This window comes from Carassius carassius, chromosome 2 (assembly GCF_963082965.1).
Source record: "Carassius carassius chromosome 2, fCarCar2.1, whole genome shotgun sequence".
NCBI lineage: Eukaryota > Metazoa > Chordata > Actinopteri > Cypriniformes > Cyprinidae > Carassius > Carassius carassius.
In genome coordinates, this window is record NC_081756.1 from 36,062,480 (window position 1) to 36,079,704 (window position 17,225).

Here is a 17,225-nt window from a genome sequence, read left to right on the forward strand (position 1 = left end):
AGGATGAGGTTACTCACAAATCAAACATTCAGTCTTCCTCATGGCCAGTGTTGGGAAATAGCCTACTAAAAATAGTGCCACTAATAACTCAAATACATTTACTGTTTGTGTGAGATGTTTAATACTGTAGCTTTTCAAATAAGGTACTTTTGCACCGTAGCACAACTAATGCTGCATACTGTACAGTAGCTGGTTTTAATGCAACATTGTATTTTGTAACCAACTTTCCTGCCAAGCAAGGAGAGGGAATAAAACATACTAAACTGTCCCTTCTCTCTATATGCTGTTTAAAACAGATTTATTGTAGTGAGACGGTTTGTTCGAAACAGTCCTGTTTTTCATATGTGTGCTTGAAAATTAATTCTAGTGAACTGGTTCATTTTAAACAGTTCTTTCTCTCATACAGAGGTAGGACAAAATTATGTGACCACGTATTATAATGGGGTTAATATAATCTGTATAGGCTACAGTGAAAAATAAATGTTGGTCTAGTTTGTTTATCATTGTAGTAAAAGTTATGTTCAGCAGTGTTTAGTACAACTTCCAAAGTTTCAGACTTCCAAAAAGAAGAAATCATGAAAGGCCAATCAGCAGGAATTATTATTTATTTTTTTTTTTTACCTTAGCAGCCCAGTTATTTGGTTTTTGGAGAACAATAGCCTTAATGATTATGATGTAGTACAAGGCAAGACTTCATCTGCAAAGAAGAAAAGTGTTTGAAACCTGAAAGTGAAACAACACAATGTCCAAACAACACAGAATTGCAGCAATGAAAGCAAGCCAGCAATATTCCTCTTGAAGACCGTTTTCACAAAAACCAACCACAGAAAACTTCACAAAGCCAGTTTCCATGAAAAAGAACTTTAAACTTTAATCACAGGCACCAATGTTAAAATGCGAAAAAAGACTGAGTCATGATCATAAAACCTGGACAGTTGGAGCAACAAGATGAACTTCATCTGCCATGCTCAGTCACCTGAATTAAATATTATCTTTTGCTATTTTTTGATAGATGGCATTCAACTGGATCTCCTGAATAGATCTTTTGAATAACCTTTTTAAAAAGGTTGGCAGCTTTATTAAAAGCAAATTGTGGTGGAACACCTTGATAAAGTATTCCCCAGGTGTTCAGGGTTTTTTTTTAATTTATTTATTTATTTATTTATTTTTTTTATTTTTTTTTATGTAGATTTGGACAGTCTGATTTATTCTAGCAAATCAGTTTGTCCTACTTGGTCTTCTCTTATGTAGTATTGGAAAGCTGATTCACATAAATGAACAAAAAATAAAGATTAACTCATTTAGGCCCTAGCACTTCACTTCTCACGTCAGAGTCACATCCATGAAAGTGATTTTTGCACATCATTACTAGAGTACATGCTTGCTCACCCCTCTTTGGTATTATCAACAGTACAGCCCAGTAATTATGCAAATTTCATAACAACAAGATAATAATTATGACAAAGTCATAACACTGAAAAATGCAGATGAATATAACCAGTGAACAATTAGACTTTACTGAATTAAGCTTGTTTTTCAGCACATTACTCATTAAATAGTGAAAGATTCTTATTTTTTATTATGTAACAAAATTAGATGAGTCTTCTGACTTTGCACTATGGAAGGAATCATAAACATTTATAATGTCCACATAGAAGTGCCAGATTAAACCCCATGATTAAATTAATTACAGCACTGACTCGACAACATATCCTATTAGATTCTTACAGAGACCATTAAGATTCTTCTTACAGCATAATGATTGTGAACGATAAGTAACTATGGTATTTTGGCACTAAGTATGGTTGGCATGGTCATTTTTTTAAAGGGATAAGTCATGAGTAACTGGAAACCTCCATCTTTCTCACCCTCATATCCTTTTTTGTAGTAGGCAATGAAAGTCAGTGTTCTTCAAAATGTCTTCTTTTGTGTTCTCCAGAAAAAAAGAAATTCATACAGGTTTGGAACAACATTGGTAAACAACAGTTAAATTTTTGGGAATACTAAGCGATGGAATTCGTAAGAAATACATATGTTATGTGTTGGTGGAGGGACAGGAATGTGCAACTGAGTGCAATTTCCAACACAACGTTTAATGTCTTATAAATTATGTCCAGAAATCTTTGGGAGATTGAGCGTGAAAAAAACTCTATAGTGCTATGCAAAAGTATCAGCTTCATTTGTCTCTTTATCTTCTTTTTTCTTTTCCTGTGTGGTCTTCCTGCAACCTCCTGTGACCTTCTCTTCTCTTCTCTTCTCTTCTCTTCTCTTCTCTTCTCTTCTCTTCTCTTCTCTTCTCTTCTCGTCTCCCTATTTCTTTCCACGCCCCTCTTTTTCAGTTTCCTCTATTACCCTGGGTTCTGCTTATCACCTGTGTCCACTATTCCCATCTTCCCTTGAGGTAACTTGAGAAGTGATGCAACATTAGTTAAAGTATCCCTCCTCTCTCTCTTACCATCTCCCATTCTCACTGCCTTTAGACACCTGAAAACAGACCAGCCAAAATAGATCTTGTCTCTATCCTCCATCGATTCGGCCTCCCAGGATAGATAGCAGCCCTTCCTCAATATTATCAGGCCTCTTCTTCCTACCATCCTCTCTTCCTCTGTGTCCTTTACTCATATTATTTTCTAAGTTCAGGACATGCTTTTCTTGGTCTAATTTGATCTTCTAGTGCTACTAGTATGTGCGTGCCTGTGTGTGTTGGTAGGGCATAGATTAGAATAGAATAGTAATTCTGGTAATCTTTCTATAATCCGTAATGTTATTCATGATTCAGACTGAATGAAAAACTACTGCGAGTGCCTGGCTTTAGAACATAATAACCCTGTCCATTATGTGTGTGTGTGTCTCACACTGAACATCTCTCTGCACTTAGCAACTCCCTCAGCCCTCTTTCGCTGACACATTCTGTCCTCAATGCACCCCTTCTTTTCTCCCTGTTTCCTTGCTGCCTTGTATTAAATCAGACACAGAGTTTTGCTGCTGTTGTCAGTGTCTCCATAGCTTCAGTGGCCTCAAAGTGGATGACCATTTGCTAATGATTATCGCATCAATTACGATCAGTACCGCACAAGACTCTGAAGAGCTGTCACACACACAAACACACACAGTGGCTGAAAGACTAATTGAAGCAGCATCGACTAAGAAGCATTAGCATTCTGGCTTAGTTTTGCTGATTTATCAGTGCTTAAATTGCACAGCAAGAATTCTTTTCCATCTTCCTCCTAAAAGGTTTTTTTATTTTTATTTTTTTTTTTCTCCAGGGCAGCATGACACCATAAACACAGTGTGCAGATACCTGCATCATACCAGCAGGTTTCCTGTTGTTATTTTTTTTTATTGTAGTCACTGTTTTGAAAAAAAAAATGTATACTGTATCCAAATCTTGTATTTATTTAGTTAGTTAGTTAGTTAGTTATACATCATAGCCTTATATTGTTTAATAAATCTGATATGTTTATTATCAATTCAGTTTCATTGTATATCACTTTTACAACAAATAGTGCTTTATAAATTACCAGTATACAGGTCAAAGGTGACAACAACAACAAAATAATAAATGAATAAAAATATTCCTAATGCTTAATTGTTTTCACATACATTTAAGAAAACAATCATGAAAACTGCATTTTAATTTAGATGGAATTCAGATTTTATTTAATATTGTTTAATTTGGGAAAAGTTTATTCTGTAACTCTATTAGCATTTTCTTGCATTTTATTTTATGGTCCCACTGATTTTATTATTGTGGTCTCTAGAAGCTGATGAGGCTTTTAAAAAGTGCATTGCTGATACAAGAAAGTCTATAATACCTGGAGAGAGTTAACCATTAGCATTCAAGGACAGCAGCTTAGCTAGCATGTGAAGCAGGAAGGTGAATAATCACTCTGGTGCTGTAGAAAATGACATCATGGCCAAGTTGACTGGCTGACTGCAATAGACACCATCCCAAAACCTTATCTATCATGAACCCACTGTCCACTTTTTGAGCCTGCAAAAAAAATGTAAATAATAATAATAATATTTTCCATCAGAATACTAAATTTTTTACAATTATTATTATTCAATGGTAGTCAGTGGGAAAGATAATGTAGTTACAGCATCCACAAGCAGTGACATTTCACGCTAAACAACAAAAGATCATTGCTGATTAACGACAGATATTTGTAAAATTTCACATTACCCAGTTGTTTTATCTCTTCAAATTCAATTCATTTACAAAACCAGAATTCAGGTTACATATATTTTTCCTGTAACACTGTGAATTGGGGACAATTCCTGTGTTCTTGTAATCAAAATGGTGAAGGATAAGGTTAGGTTTAAGGAATAGAATATATAGTTTGTACAGTATAAAAACCATTATGTCTATGGAAAATCCCCATAACCACATATACAAATATGAGTGAGTGTGTGTGCTCTTGTTTTTGTGACATATCAGGACACAACTCTGTATAATGACATGGGTATGGCACAGGTATTACAAGGAGAGGGTGACTTATGAGGAGATAACCCATGTCCTTATTTTTCAAAACGCTTATAAATCATACAGAATTAGTTTTTTTTTTTTAGAAAGTAAAATGCACAAAGTTTCCTGTGAGGGTTAAGTTTAGGGGTAGGGTTGGTGAAGGGCCATAGAATATACAGTTTGTACAGTATAAAAACCATTACGCCTATGGGATGTCGTGGCCTGTGTGTGTGCACTTTGGATGGGTTAAATGCAGAGCATGAATTCTTAGTATGAGTCACAATACTTGGCTGAATATCACGTCACTCATTACCTGTGCAACAAAGGGAATCAATGATCCTCAGATGTCTCCTGCTTTTATAGGAAATGATCTCCAACATACACACATGCACATGATCAAACATGCATACACACATACTCTTTGACAAATGACTTTCATCTTCCTGGTTCTCATTTCACAATAGTACATCTACTCTGTCATATCTTCGTCATTTTCCACTGTTCTTTTCTCTCTCTCTTTCTGAATGTGTGAGCAGTAGACAAAGTGACTTAATGTCATGAGGCCATTAGGATATAAAGAGAAAAGTCAGAGATGCGGAAGATGTTCACAGAATCTTTCTTACACCCAAACACACATGCACATTCGCATGCGCTGATATGGAGGCGGATGACGGCCTGACAGCAGTGATCCATCAAGCGTCTGAAAGGGGAACTTGGCAAAGTGAAACGGGGAAGGGGTGGAGGGGGAGCTACTGGAAAAGCAGAGAAAACTGCATTGGTATTTATATTGCAGTTGCTGATGTTCTTGCTAGGGCATTACTTGGGTCATCTGTTTTTCCTAGGGTGTAAATATATCTAGATATATGATCATGTATAATTTAGTATTACTAATAATAAAAGAATAATAAAGTGTTTGTTTAATTTTTTTGTAAATCAGAACCGAGACTTTTTGACTCCACAGGATGAATTCATATTTCAGAAGAGTCTTATTTATCTTACCCAGCAGTGCACGCTCAGACTCCCAACATCGATCCTTCTACTTATCTGATTATCCATCCTATCATGGCTTCATACAACTGTCCATTTCTTTATTTATTCAGTCCATCAATCCATCCTGTATTCAATCCAACAGTATTCAATCCATCCACCCATCCAATTTGTCTGTATCTGTCTATCTGTGTCTGCAGTTCTATGTGAATTTTTTTTTGAGCAAGTCAGTATTCATAATTCATAAGTCATAATTCTCATAATTTCCTGTTCTTCTGTTTCACTGTCCACTGTCTCAAAGCAGCGAATCAGCAGAATATAAACTCTGATCCTGATCTGAAGTACATGGAATACGCTTGATATTCTGTATAATATGATACTTATTAGTGTCAGTGAACATCTTGCCTTTTATGCATTACCAGCAGTTTTTTTCATCTGTCATGGTGGGGACTTAGCATTTTTATAATGCCATAAATATATGTGAATTTTTTTTAACTGTTTTCCTCATTGGGACAAGTTATTTATTTACCATTTAATTTATCTTCTGTCAGCCTATATTAAACATCGTTGCCATAACGCATTGCTATGGGTTGCATCTTGCTTCAGATTTATTGACAAAATACGCCTATAAATATAGTAATTCCATTAGGCTAGATCCCCCTTTTTACATTTGAGCCCCTGCCCCAAGAAATTCTCTGTATGACTCTGTATACATTGGATTGAATTTCACAACTATAATGTTCTTGAAGTGTGCAGAAAAAATATAATAATAGAACAGGACTCGGTATCGGCATATACTCAGCATTCAATAACTCGTATCAGATCGGGGACACAAAACATTTTATCGGGACATCCCTATTTATAGCGCTTAAATTAATGCAATAATCTATGTCTAAATTAACCATTATGGCCACCTTAGTTGACAAACTTCACAAGTTAGGATTTGCTGGTGAATAGTATGTCTCTGCTGGCTCACCTTTTGGACCAGCCCGTCATGTGCATAGACTGCCACTGAATTTATTTTGCACCAAGCACGATTGGTGAAATACTGGGATGGGTATCACAGTGTAGAGTTTAGCATAATGTTACAGAGAGAGGACCTCTCTCTTCAGCATGATCTGTTGTCATCAGAACCTGCTGTTCCTGCAAAGCTACAAGCTAACTGCTAATGAACTTGTACAGTTTATATAATGCTGCTGCAGGGACATACTCAGGACTAGAGAAAGAGTTGATCATGAAGGTGGGACAGGGAGGTTTGGCAGGAAGGGAAGGGAAGGGAAGGGAAGGGAAGGGATGGGATGGGATAGGATAGGATAGGATAGGATAGGATAGGATAGGATAGGATAGGATAGGATAGACATTTGTGGATTAACTGTCAAGTTAGGAAGGGAAGCCAGAATACAATTATCTTAAGACAGGTTAAAAATAAAATGTCAAATGTCAAATCGTGTTGGTATTTACATTTACATTTACATTTATTCATTTAGCAGACGCTTTTATCCAAAGCGACTTACAGATGAGGACAGTGGAAGCAATCAAAAACAACAAAAAGAGCAATGATATATAAGTACTATAACAAGTCTCAGTTAGGTTAACACAGTACACCTAGCATGGGATTTTAAATAATATAATATAAAGCAAACAGATAGAATAAAAAAGAATAGAGCAAGCTAGTGTTAGAGGTCTTTACACATACACACACACACACACATACAATTGCATAATTAATGAAAAGAAAATAGAATATAAAAAGATTAGAAAGGTTGTTAGATTTTTTTAAAGAATATAATTAGAATAGTGAGTGTTAAAGTTAGAGGGTTAAATAAAGATGGAAGAGATGTGTTTTAAGCCGATTCTTGAATATGGCTAAGGACTCAGCTGTCCGGATTGAGTTGAGGAGGTCATTCCACCAGGAGGGAACATTTAATTTAAAAGTCCGTAAAAGTGACTTTGTGCTTCTTTGGGATGGCACAATCAAGCGACGTTCACTTGCAGAACGCAAGCTTCTAGAGGGCAAGTCTGAAGTAACAAATTTAGGTAAATGGGTGCAGAGCCAGTGGTAGTTTTGTAGGCAAACATCAATGCCTTGAATTTTATACGAGCAGCTATTGGAAGCCAGTGCAAATTGATAAACAGAGGTGTGACATGTACCCTCTTTGGCTCATTAAAAATTAATCTTGCTGCTGCGTTCTGAATTAATTGTAAAGGTTTGATAGAATTGGCTGGAAGACCTGCCAAGAGGGCATTGCAATAGTCCAGCCTGCACATGAACAAGAGCTTGAACAAGGAGTTGTGCAGCATGTTCCGAAAGAAAGGGATTGATCTTCTTGATGTTGAATAAAGCAAATCTGCAGGATCGGACAGTTTTAGCAATGTGGTCTGAGAAAGTCAGCAGATCATCAATCATAACTCCAAGGCTTCTAGCTGTTTTTGAAGGAGTTATGGTTTATGTGCCTAACTTGATAATGAAATTGTGATGAAACGATGGGTTTGCTGGAATCACAAGCAGTTCTGTCTTGGCAAGGTTGAGTTGAAGGTGATGGTCCATCATCCAGGAAGAAATGTCTGTTAGACAAGCTGAGATGCGAATAGCTACTGTCGGATCATCAGGATGGAATGAGAGGTAGAGTTGAGTGTCATCAGCATAGCAGTGGTATGAAAAGCCATGTTTCTGAATGACAGAACCTAATGATGCCATGTAGACAGAGAAGAGAAGTGGTCCAAGAACTGAGCCCTGAGGCACCCCAGTAGTTAGATGTTGTGACTTGGACACCTCACCTCTCCAAGATACTTTGAAGGACCTATCTGAAAGGTAAGACTCAAACCATTGAAGTGTGGTTCCTGAGATGCCTTTTGCCAGTAGGGTTGATAGAAGGATCTGGTGGTTAACCATGTCAAAAGCAGCGGACAGATCAAGCAGGATAAGTACTGAAGATTTGGATTACGCTCTTGCCAGTCTTAGAGCTTCAACAACTGAGAGCAAGGCAGTCTTTATTTATTTATTTTACAAAAGGTATTTATTTGGTTGTCTTTGAATTGAGGAGAGGAAATGATAACTCAGAGAAAAAGACTTGGAGACAAAATATGAATAAATAGACAAAATTTACACATTTACACATCTATCTTTGACTGGATGGAGTGAGGTGTTTATGTGCAATCATAACTGTGTCTAGAGCAGAATGTTGTTCTGTGACCCATTCATGTGTGTCCAGTCCGGCATTGTCGAATTTACAGTGGCAAATGACTGCAAAAGGTCAACATCTAGTTCTTCCTCCAAAACAATACACCACACATATTTTCAGACAGGAAGAGAAGTGAAAGTGAAAGTGACATGACATACAGCCAAGTATGGTGACCCATACTCAGAATTCGAGCTGTGCATTCAACCCATCCAAAGTGCACACACACAGCAGTGAACACACACACACACACACACACACACCGTGAACACACACCCGAGCAGTGGGCAGCCATTTATACTGCGGCGCCAAGGAAGCAGTTAGGGGTTTGGTGCCTTGCTCAAGGGCACCTTAGTCATGGTTTTGCCGGCCTGAGACTCAAACCCACAACCTTAGGGTTAGGAATCACACTCTCTAAACATCAGGTCACGATTTAAAATGAGATTTCTTTAAATGTGAAGTGCAGAATTGATGTGTCAGCAAACAGAAATAGAAAAATTATGTTTCCAGAACTCTGCTGTCTGGCAAACAGATATCTCTGCCTCAAACTCATGCCATTGGTTAAGCCAGTGTTACTATGGTTATAAAAAAAAAAAAAAACTTTACAAGTGTACACAACCTAATTACACAGCCTCCTAAAATACATTGTTGTGCCCAAATCCCAGAATCCATTGCAGTCACTTCATTAAATCTTTTATCCGATGAAGAATGAGATATATTATTTTGACTGTAATATTGATATTCAGTAACAAACACAATATTCAAGCTCACCTCTGGAATCGGCTGTGAACTGTGAGTATCCTTCCATCTATGAAAATGATTAGATTTTGCTCCTGATTATTCGCCACACATTGGTAAATGTGAAGGCATCTTTGTAAAGCGCTTGTCTATACAGGCAGCTCACTGTGAAAAGGCTCTCTATGCCAGCCATTAGTCTCATTTATTTTTATTTCAGAGACAAAATTGATACTTAAATGAAACTCAGAACACCATTAAGTCTCCTGATTTCTGAAAGAGTAACCTTTAAGAGATAAAATGTTCCACTGTGTGTGCTGAAGGATGTAGAACAGGAATGTGCATACAAAAGGTGTGTAAAGATTTTCATGCCCTGCATCCTTCATCTCAGGTGAGCTTCTGTTTGCCTTGTCTATTAGTCAGTATAGATGTGTTTGTGTGAGAGAAAGTATTAACCTTTTTATTGTCTGTGTTGATCCCAGGTCAATTACTGTGGTTGCTCATTTCAAGGTGTTTATCTGCATGTCTTGAAGGTTCTGAGGTGTGTTTTAATCCCTTGTCAAGGTAGAAAAGTGTCCATGTGTGCTTATGTGTTTATCCTGTGTCCATGCACACACTTCAAACATGAGGATTTAATATGAGTCAGATTCTCAATCACACTCGTATCTGGGATATGCACTAGGATATGCTCTTCCCTAGTTAAAATGTTCCTGCTGTGAAACATTTTGGCCTTATGTCCTACCTGCAATTTCACATTTCCTCTGAATTTGCATTTAAAGATTCTCACCATATTCTTCCACATTTCACTTATTCCAGCTGTTTTTTCCCTCTATTTTCCATGATCCTGCCGTTTTTATCTTACTCAAACCTTCTATTCCTGCTCCTTTTCATCCACCTCCCATGTTCATGTGTTCATTTTCCCCTTTAACACCTTCTCATCTCACTCTCTCACATTCTGTCAGTCTGTTTTATTGCTTATTCCTGATGTGCACCTTCTTTGTGTTCTCCTCCAAATTTCTCTGTTGTTTTCATGCATTCGCCTCTTTAGTTGTTTGTTCCATTCGTCTTTCAGTGTTGAATTCCAGTGAGCTGCCAGTTCTGAGGCCTTTATGCCTCATGGCAAAACAATGTCCCAAGCGCACTGAAAAACTGAACGATGAGAGGGAGGGATGACTGAATAGGGAGGATGAGTATAGAATGAAAGGGAGAAAGAAAAAAGGAAATAAAAAAAGATTTATGTCAGTTGTTGTTGTTACACATACACAGAAATACTGAAACTGAAACCCTGAAGAAATTTTAATGGAACTTAATTGAACTGTCGTTTGTTAAATTAGTTATAGTTCATTGTTCTCACAGATGTTTCTTCTAAAATTGAGTAGAAATACAAAAATAAACAAATAAGACTATTTGATTGAACAAAGATAAGAACACAGAGCAATAAAATAAGAAAATATTTAAATGCATAGAATAAGATATATTTACTAAAAAAACAAAAAAACATTGTCATAATCAGAAAACTAAGTTAATTTAAACTTTTTTTATTCTGCTGTGAAATTATATTGAAATGTTAGATCTCTTGGTATCCTGCTAAATTTGATCACAGTTTCAGTAAGACAATCTTGAAATCTCATCTGATATGAATATTATTGGGGAGTATTGGGGACTATTTGTCATTAAGAAAACTCTGAGAATCAAGAGAAGAAAATGTCAGAGATATGATTGAGATATTAATAAGATTTAATTCGGGATTTTCATTCCAGTGGGGAGAGAGAATATTTAATTGCATGCTTCTTCTGATTTCATCAAGGCCTACTTCTGAAATGCACAGATTCCACTACTAATTGGGCCCACTGTCCCTTGGGTCAAGTGATTTTGGACCCCCCCCCCATCACATTGCTCAGGATGCCCCCTTCCAGCCCCAGCCCTAGCCCTGATGTCACATCTCCAGTTTTCACTTCTAATAAAATTCCTCTAGAGTGCTCTCTCCTACTCTGTTTTTCTTGTTTTCTCACCTCATCCAATTGCAAAAAAACATTGTTCCCTCTTGGAAATGTCACCAAAGTGGTTTCTTGTCATTTTGTCTATCACCTTCTCTCTCTCTCTCTCTCTGCTCCATCTCTATCTCGCACATACATCTCTAGTTATTTTTGTGTCCTCTTCAGCTTGTCATTCATCTTGAGCGTGTCTCAGGCAGAACAAGACACAGCATTCAAATGAAACACCTCCTGTGTGTGTTTGTGTGTGTGTGTGTGTGTGTGTGTGTGTGTGTTTGTACATGCGTGCACATCAAGAGAATCACAGATGCAGACAGAATATCTTGTAATCTGTGGGTGTGATGACCATGTGTGCTGCTTTGTGTATAAGAATGTGACTATTAGTCAATGCTTTGTGTATGAGAATGTGACTATTAGTTAGTTAGTTAGTGTGTGTGTGTGTGTGTGTGTGTGTGTGTGTGTGTGTGTGTGTGTGTGTGTGTGTGTGTGTGTGTGTGTGTGTGTGTGTGTGTGTGTGTGTGTGTGTGAAAGAGAAAGAGGAGTTAAGCAGCTGTCTTATATGGCTTCAGGCATGTCATCACACAGACTGGCAAGCTTTCAAACAAAACATCATCTTTCTGTCTCATCAGCCGCCTCACTTTTTTTATATATTCCTCATCAGAAATGTCTTTTTTCCTCTTTACTCTCAATATCCGTTCTGAAATCTATCATTGAAATGACACATGCACACACAAATACATCCCCACAAACCTGCTTTTCCAGCATTTCCTGTCAAGTAATCCTGCAAGAAACGGTGATCCTACTCCTGACTTCCTTAAAAGCGATAAAAGACCCTCTTTCTCTCTCTTTCAGATTCCGGTCCTCTTCCCTCCCTCTCTTGATTTGTCTCTATGTCTAACACTCACTCGTTCTCACCAGCTGTGTGCCACTGCATCTCTTCAGAGGGCAAACTCTTCTTTTACATCCCTCTTTCTTTCTCTCCTGCCACAGCTGATTTAAATTTTTAATCCTACCGGTCATGTATCAAGGGTACAGCAGAACAGAAGAACGTGCGAGGAAAAAATTACAGATCTTTTGTACTACTAGATATTTTTAGCAGTTACCTTGCATAATTCATTCATTTGCTCCTATAGTTCAGTTTTCTCTGGTTTATACTCTTTTTCTTGTTCTTCTTCTTTCGCAAGCAGCTGAGACGTTTGCGTGAGCCAGCAAGCGACTAAGAAGCGAGTGTCGACTGCATGCACTGATACAGGGAGTGAGGGAGGGGGCTCAAAGAGAGAGAGAGATGGACAGCCTCCAGCAGTATTGGCTGAGTGTGATGGTCGGGGTAGCGAGGGAGTGATAGATGAAGAGATGTTAGAGAAGCAGAATGAAGAGCGAAGTATGGAGAAATGGATGGAAGAGAGTGATATGGAGAGGAAGGAATGTTCAACAAATGCAGAGAGGATTGATATGGTCTTTACTGCTACCTCCTGTTAATAAGAGATTTTCACTTCCAAACACTCTTCCAATCTCTTCCAAATAAATAAAATATTATTTATGCTATTATTGCAATTCATTCTGTGTTTGAATGAATATGGCTGTTAAAAAATGTGTGTGGAAATCGGCTTAATATACTAAATCAGGTAATTTTGTAATTTCTGTTTTTGAGACGGTTTTGATTTAGTAGATAGGAAATATCATTATAAACAATAGAAGTCAATGGAAGTATCCATCATGAAGAAAAAACATTTGTGATATTTGTATATCTGAGAAACTGAAGGAAATAGAGGGAGATAGAAAGTGTCTGTTTGAGAACCAACATGTGTGTGTGCCCGTGCGTGTGAGAGAGAGTAATCTATTTAGCTGTGATATCACTGGGAACCTCTCTCAGTCTCTGCCAGCTATATTTGTCTTGTCTTATTAGTTATTATTGGAATAGATGAGTTATGAACAGCCTTCGAAATTTACCCAGTTAAAGGCAAACACACACAGAATAGTGAGACAGAGAGAGAGAGAGAGAGAGAATATGTAAGAGAGAGATTTATAATTACATTGGTGTCATTTTTCGTTTTAAAAAGCATTTCACAATATCTGTTGGCTGGTTTATTTCCATAATGATATTGAAAATAGAAAATAATAAACAGATTTACAGAGACACGCCACTAAAAACAGACTTTTTACAGATTTTATACAGCATCCATGCAGCCATCCTATGAAAGCAGCTTGAGTAGGTATACATATATGTGTATTTGTTTTTAGTGTGAATTAGGTTTATTTTAAATGAAGACTATTCAGATGTGACGCACCTCATTTGTTCAGTTGATTAGAGAATGCAGTATGTGTGTGTGTGCGCGGTTCAAAGTGTGCTAGTTCTGCAAAGTGTCCTAGTTCTAACAGCTTGTATCAATAACTAAGTAGCAACACAATAGATCCTTCAAAAAGGCAATCAATTGAGTCAAAACAACAGTGGAAGAAACTTGCCTGTTTAACAGACATTATTTGCATATATTTGGATACAGATATTGAAAAATATAAATATTTGATGCACCAATTTCAAATTCAATACTAGTAAGCAGTCAATAATACAATTATATATTATTGTGTGTGTGTGTGTGTGTGTGTGTGTGTGTATGTGTGTGTGTGTGTGTGTGTGTGTGTGTGTGTGTGCTCTTGTTTTTGTGACATATCAGGACACAACTCTGTATAATGACATGGGTATGACACAGGTATTACAAGGAGAGGGTGACTTATGATGACATAACCCATGTCCCCATTTTTCAAAACGCTTATAAATCATACAGAGTGTGTTTTTTTGAGAAAGTAAAAATGCACAAAGTTTCCTGTGAGGGTTAGGGTTAGGTGTAGGGTTGGTGAAGGGCCATAGAATATATAGTTTGTACAGTATAAAAATCATTACGCCTATGGGATTTACCCACTTTTCACAAAAACAAATCTTATCTCAAACACATCTGAGTCTATCTGTGAGTGTGTTTTGTGTTAATCTATATTTAGTTCAACCCCATCCTCACACACGTTTAGTCATAGCACATTGACACCACTGGTTCACCACACACGACTCGAAAACATTGACAATTTATAACAGAGACAGTATCACACTTACCATCAAACTCTTCCTTGTTTGTCTCATGCACACAAACTCTGTTCAGAACCATGGACAGCGCATGCTATAAGCACAGCATCTGCTTTGCACTGAAAGTTTGTGGTGTATGTTGTTTGAATAACATATATTGACATTCATGTCATCTGTTCACAATCTCTGTCAGAATGCTTTTGCAGGTTAGTAGAAAGAGAGAGAGAGAGAGAGAGAGAGAGAGAGATGGATAGATGGATTACTTGACAGGCCTCTATGCACTAATGTCTTCACACATTCAGTAAGGATGTGTATGTGTGTTTTGGTTGTGCATTTTTTATTTTATGAAACAGTTGTCGATTACACTGATAGGACTATTCTTTGCTTTGTCACACCTCACTAGACAGACAAATAAAGGCCTTTCATTAAACTGTCTCAGACCTTTATTTTGCATGCAATTGTGCACATTCATGGTAATTTGTTTATTTGTTTGTTTGTGTGTATGTGTGTGTGTGTGTGTGTGTGTTGCTTTTTGTGCAATTAAAGAAATTGTGGACAGTCACAGAACTGTTTGAAATAGGCACATTTTGCCAAAGGCTGTTTGGAAGTTTGAAATGCTTAACAAATATTTAGTTTATCTAACATTTAGCGAGAGAGAGAGAGAGAGAGAGAGAGAGTTTGTGTAAGATGGGATCGGATCTGTCTTTGATGTTGTTCAGTTTGATATTTATCTCTCTAATATCAGTCAGTTTTTGGCTTTGGTTCCTGAACAAAGAACAGATGGATAGTTTTAAATAATGCACTTTAGCAAGTTGTGATATATCACTAGAATGTCTTATTTCTGTGCAGATTATAATGTGTTCAAATTTTCTTTCTAATTATTAGAAAATGTTTTGTTTGTTATACATACCTTAAGCATACACTACATATTTCATTGCATAATCTAAATCTTCTGAAGAGACATGATTGCTTTATGTAATTAATATAAATCAAGCACATTAAATATGGAAGCTCATGCATGTTCAAACTTTTGCAAGAACCAAAGAGGTTTGTTTTTGTGCATCACACAAACATTTTTGAGTTTCCATGATTACCACATTTGATGAGCTCTATCAATGTTTAATGCTCAATTCATATGGATTACTTTGAGTTAAACTGGACAGAACTTGATGTAAGTGAATCAGTTATCTGGCATAATAAGTCAAATCAAGTCAAGTCAAATCAAACTAAATTGAATCAATGCTCAGGAATAAAGAGTTCAACCAAACTGAATTAAATAATAACTAAAATAAAAAACTGAATAGGTCAAACTGAAACTAACTGAATCAGAGACCAGGAATAATAAGTTAAGTTAATTGAATCAAGGGTAAAGAGTCGAACTGTGTCATGTTGAACCAAACTGTATGATCAGAAATAATCAGTTAAACAAAACTGATAGAATCAAGAATCAAGAAGCAGAAATAATGGAGACCAAGATGCATAGAGAGATAAGAGAATTTCCTATCAAAATAAATGGACATGATTAAACAGAAAAAAATTTGAAAGAAACTACTGTAGAAATAAGACTACTGTGAAAGCCAAAATGTTAAATGAGGCCAAAAAAGCTAAGAGAAAGACTAAATTTGACCCTACAGGGATTCACAGGAGTGAACAACGGCCAAATTGGAGCAACAATGATATGAAAAGCAAGACAGTTTTTGCTTTTTCTCAACCAAACTTTGCTCTTCTTCAACATGCACAAGACCAGTAAAACAGATTTTCCCAGACGTTCTCTCATCCAGGACTTTTCACAACTTTCCATAGCACTTCATCTGTGTTCTCTCGGACTGTTCTTTTCTTAACCTTTCATCACTCATCGCATTAGATCCAAGTAGGAGAAGAATGGGAGGGGAAACTGCATTAAATCTTACATTAACTCAGCTTCCACTGGAATCCTCTAGAGAAATCCCCTATTTTCTCTAAAGTTTTTCTTGCTAACTGGGTTTTGATCCCTTTTTAGAGCACAGAGTTTGTGACGTATGTATGTTGATGGCATTCCTGTGTGTGTTTACATGGATACTGGCAACATACGTAGTACAACAGATACAAAGTGTCAGTCAGTGTAGTCAGCTCTAAAAGGAATTGAATTCAGATCTATCATAATTGCCTTTTTCACAAGATCTTTTTATATTCTTACTTTGACATCATTTTCTGTCTCTCCTGTAGTCTTTTTACACTCTCTACATCTCTTTTTGTATGTCACATAAGAAATACACACAAACCCCCAATCTCTTTTCTGTACTTGCTTTGCACTTCTTTGTTTTTTTTCTGTCATACGACACACATTCCTGTCTCATGCACCATTGCATATGTTAGCATAGTGTTTATTGGTGCAGTGAGTGGTGTGCACTGGTGTTTTGATAGCTGCAGTCTAGGGGCCTGTTCCAGTGCAGGAGCTCTGTTATTGCCTGAACTGCAGCTGTCTGAAATGCTAATGCATTTTTAGAAGCCATCAGGAAAGAACCAAGTGCTTTCAGACAATACAAATTACAATGGAAACTCCCCACGGCCTCTGAGAGTACTAAACAACGCTGCCAATGGAGTGGACAATTGTGGGCCCTAGTCCATCTTGTTGCTTTATTCTTCTTTAGCATCATAATAATCTTAAGCATTGTATTTGTTTTTTTGTTTGTTAGTTTTTTTTGGCAAGAGTGGTATTTGCTAAGACAAATATAATGATTATTGCTTATACTTGGGTGAAGAAAAAAAATATCCTGGAGAACCAAAGTCCTAAAAAATCTCACCAAAGT